The sequence below is a fragment of the Delphinapterus leucas genome, chromosome 3 (genome assembly GCF_059928025.1).
Source record: "Delphinapterus leucas isolate spDelLeu-1000000601 "Yukka" chromosome 3, BTC_Dleu_Yukka2, whole genome shotgun sequence".
Lineage (NCBI taxonomy): Eukaryota > Metazoa > Chordata > Mammalia > Artiodactyla > Monodontidae > Delphinapterus > Delphinapterus leucas.
Window position 1 is genome coordinate 55,113,076 of NC_143131.1, and position 4,735 is coordinate 55,117,810.

At 41.1% G+C, this 4,735-nt stretch overlaps 1 long non-coding RNA gene across 7 annotated transcripts in view; it reads left to right on the forward strand.

Annotated features, from left to right (window-relative positions):
- LOC111186013 (uncharacterized) overlaps positions 1-4,735 on the forward strand; it is a 108,821-nt gene that overhangs the window by 62,482 nt on the left and 41,604 nt on the right. The window lies entirely within an intron of this gene.

Sequence of the window (4,735 nt, forward strand, 5' to 3'; positions counted from 1 at the left end):
GTTTACTACTTTCCAGGTAGTGTTGCAAGTAGAGCGAACCCTGATCCTAAGTAGGCCTGTTCACGATTCGGAGGGTGCCACAAACTGGGATTGTTTTCCTTTCTGGTGGCCCTTCCTGAGATTTAGGAAACTTGTATCCAAGTGCTTAAACCCCCAAAGTATAAATAAAAGAGAAACAAAATGAAGTGGCTTCTCAGTTGTAAACTCCAAAGGAAAGTATAGAAAAATCAGTGGTGGTGTTTTGATAGTCAAGGTTAAAGAATTCATTTCCTTTTTCAGAATGAACCACTTTTACTGTGTCAGGCTTTATAGCCTTGTATAATTTATGTACTCTCTTGATGTTGGGAGGCTCTTGGAAACTCAGTGAACTTGCTCTAGGAAACCGTAATCATCGATTTATTTGAATTTTGGATCCTCCATTGGGGATTATGTTTAATGCCTCCTTTTATAATTCCAATGTGCTATGTGACATCTGAGTAGTGAGTATTTTCCCCTTATGTGTCATTAAGATTAGAGTCCCAAATCATGTTGATCTGTAGCAAAATTAAGTTTTTTGTTGACTTGTTCAGCTATGCTTGTCTTTGACTCCATGTTCCAATTTAGGGCAGGGAATAATTTGCTGAACTCTGTATTCCTTCTGAATTTCAGAAAACTAATTGAAACAAAGACCCATGCCAGATGGTAGCACTTTCTTTCTTTCTTTGTTTTGTGTGTTTGTTTGTTTTACCGAATTTGAAAGTTTTGTTTAACATTGAGGCTCTCTGAGCACTAAATTCCATAGCTCCCCAGTTGTAACATAGGTAAAGGTACTAGTCGGTGAGTGACAAAAGCTCAGGAGTAGGCAAAGAGCTAACATATCTTGAGTTTTGTGTACCAGAAATTATGCTAGTGCTTTATGCATGTTTTCTCATTTAATTCTCAAACCAATCCTACGAGGTAGTAACTAATCACCCCATTTTTATGACTAAAGAAAGCAATATTCTAAGACTTTGAGCATTTTCCCCTAGGGCTCAAATTAAATAAGGACTGAGACTGAGAATCAAACATAGGTCTGCCTGGTTATAAAATGCCTGCTGTTTGCACCAAACTGTTCACCACGACTCACAAAGCCTGAGTTTGTTCATTTATTCATTCATTTCACAGATTTTTATTGAGCACCTGCTCTGTGTCAGGTACTCATCTAGTCCTTAGAGATTCAATAATGTTCAAGACAGAAATTATGACTCTTCTGAAACTTTGCCTTCAAGGTGGGGATGTGGGGAGACAAATTGAGGGGAGAAGATACACACTACACAGATAAGTTAACATTTCATGATAATGTTTTTAGAAAAATAAAACAGGAGGGTGTGATAGGAGAGTGACGGAGTCTACTAAACTGAATGGACGGGGAGGACCTTGTTGAGCACGTGATTTGTCAGAGTTAATGTTATTTCTTTATTTTTTACTGTTGATATTTTATCAGTAATGAAAACTACTCTTTCAAAATAGAAAAGATTGATTTTACAATTCAATGAGAATTGAAAAAATAAGCATCAGCTCCTCTTCTTGGAGGGTCAAAACTAATAAATTTTATTTCTTATTTTTCACCTGTCCCTGTCATCGTCTCTGTATTTTGCAATGCAGGTTGCCACCATCCAGGGCAAGGCAGTCACCACTCCTTGCCAAGATTATAAAACCACCTGGACATGACTATTTCTGGGTATAATCCCTGAGAATTCCACGTGCTCTACAGTTTCAGCTGGTTAGCTGTGAAACTACTTGATTTTGGAGGAGAAAAACAGACTAAGAATAGCACATGAAAACACCACTGAGTAGTCTTTATGTTTCCCTAAGTGATGGACAAGCAAGATAGAGCATATTCAAGCAATAAAGAGAGCCTTGAAAAGTTTGGTTTGGTGCGAAGAGTTTGTGGTACAAACAGTGCAAGTAATTCCTTCTAAAATTTGTCAGGAAGAGGGTGAGGGTGCCAGTCTGTGGGTTCTTTATCACGAACGGTATCTTTGTTCAGACCCCTGGTAACGTCATGCATGTTTCAAGAAACAATATTTTTGAAGGTGGTGCCTCTTTGGCTTTTGTTCGGTTACACATACAGTTATCTGGGGCTTAAGATGAGGAGGGAGGATTAATTATGCCTCAGCTGAGTGTCTGTTGTTGAACTCCTGATTCCTCACTCTCCTTTTTCCCTCTGGCTCAGTTTCTTCTTCTTTCTCCTTATCTGTGAAACACATTCATCAACTGCTGTCAGTTTTTCATCCAGAAATGGGTAGATCTCCCAGTTTTGAGTGCTTTGTCCACATTTGTTATATAATTTTGATACATTTAAACATATTCGTCCATCTGAAGATTGCAGAAAGTAGGATGGTAATGACTTACAGCCCCTCTTTGCCTAGTTAAGGAATATCACCAGCATTTTTATTTATTTATTTAACATCTTTATTGGAGTATAATTGCTTTACAATGGTGTGTTAGTTTCTGCTTTATAACAAAGTGAATCAGTTATACATATACATATATCCCCATATCTTCTCCCTCTTGCGTCTCCCTCCCACCCTCCCTATTCCACCCCTCTAGGTGGTAACCAGCATTTTTAAAGGGACTTTCCATCTAGTCCTGTAAGCTGGAAGTTAAGAAAGTGAATAAATCCCTGGAACTGGCCGGTGCAATTTTTTTCCGTTAGGCATTCATTTAAGTCACAAAAGAAGAGCTGGATCCGATAAGATATATGCAGGCTGACAAGTGGCTTATTTAACTTAATATGGAAAAATATAAAATAATGGGAACTAGGTCAAAAATGGCAAAAAGGATTAGGGCTTAAATAGAGACAGGCTTGCAGACAGTGAAGGGAAGAGGATCTGGCAGTAATAGTGTCTATAAAGGCCGACCCATCAGCTTCATGTCTGGCAGTAATTAGGAGGCCAGAGGAACACTGTGATGAATCGACTGAGGACAGGAGTGGAAGAGAGAAAGGGTTGATAGGCTCTGTGGAGCTGGGTGGCTTTACAGAGGAAGAGGAGGACTTGCAGGAGACAGTCCCCCAAGGTGGAAAGAGGCAGCAGGGGAGCCTCCTCTCTGGCTCTTTGTGGGGGGCCAGGTGATTGACACTGTGAGAGGAGACAGAGGAGTAGATGGAGGGAGTGGTGAGAGGTACATGAGGTTTCCTCACAGTGACCTGTTGGGATTCAGGAACCACCGTCCGTGACTGTTTCGGTTTCTGCAGTTTGCCCTCTGTGGGCCTTGTGGCCCACCTCTCACTGCTGATTTCTATCCATCTCCTTGAAACTAGACTCCAAGAAGGATTCAGCTCTTTAGTAGGGTCTTTCTTAGTTGGGACAGCTCCATCTCCCTTAGCAGCTTGCTACTGAGTCTTTCTCCCCCTTGTCCTCCTGCCTCCCAGGGAGGCCAGGCACACACAGACATGACAGCCTTCTGGACTTCAGCACTGGGTTCTCTGAGACTTGCCAGTCTGTTCCATTATTTAACCAGAACACATACCGGCTGGGTTTAAGAGTGCAGCTGGATGCCTTTCAAGGCTCATCTGAGCCTTAGCTGCAGTGCATTTTTTTGTGTTTGCCTACATCAGGGATGCCAGTTCATGCTGGGAAGCTGAGCAGTGATCCTTTTTCTTGCATTTGCTCTGCGGAACACCATGTGCAAGGCGGTGTCCAGTCATCACTCCAAGACCATTAGGATTGCTTCAGACAACAGGGGAATGAACTGTGCAAAAAGAACCATAGGCTCAAATAGACATGCTGAGCTCTGGAATTGGAATTCAAATGTGCCTCTCATGCTTGAGACAAACACAGTATCCTAGGAAGATGGGAAAAGCACAGTCTGCATGGTGCCTCTGTTGAGTCAGTCCTCAGCAGGGGTGGGGTGAAGACCTGAGGCCTCTAGGGACATAAGAGCTATCAAACAGTTGAGCTTAGCAAGGTCCATACTCAGGGAGGAAAATTAACTCTCACGGGTCACCTGAGATGCCTATAGTGTCCTCTACCGGGAATAACTCAGGCCTTGGCGTACACATGTCTTATTTTTAGGACAATCAAGTTTACGTGGTCAGTGTCTCCTAATGGGCCTGCATGACCGTTTGATGCCCAGTTATAGGACAATGGATATTGTGATTTGGAGATTTCTTCATATTTGTGTTTCAGGATATTTCCTAGCTACCAAGATATATTTATGCAAGCTCAGTCATCCCTTTGAAAACTAAAGTGAATTCACTCAATCAGAAATAAGCTTTGCTTGGAGCACGAGGTATAGCCACGAACAAAACAGACCTAAATTCTTGCCCTCAAGGCTCATACAGTCTTGTGGGTAGTCAGGGAAAACACAAAATAAGGTATTCCTTATAGGGTATGATAGATAGTGGTAAGTGCTATGAAAAAGGGAAGACAAGAGGAGCATAGGGAGTGAAGGGGCATAAGGCTGAATTCGATTTTCTTGAAATAGCCAGACATCTGGCAATACGCAAACATAATTTTGGATATCTGGGTGATTATTTTCAGTTATCTCTTAGGTATGCAGTTTGTATAAATAATATTCTTAAATTTGTGTAGTGCAGTATAATTTTCAAAGTATTTTCCTATCCACAGACTGTACCTCTGCCAATTTCACGTAGATAAGCAAATTTGCTCCGATTAGGCACATATTTGAAATATATTAAATTTGGACTTTACAATACATTTAGGTAACTTACTGGGAAAATGCCCTTTTCCATCTTATGGATGTCTTACAG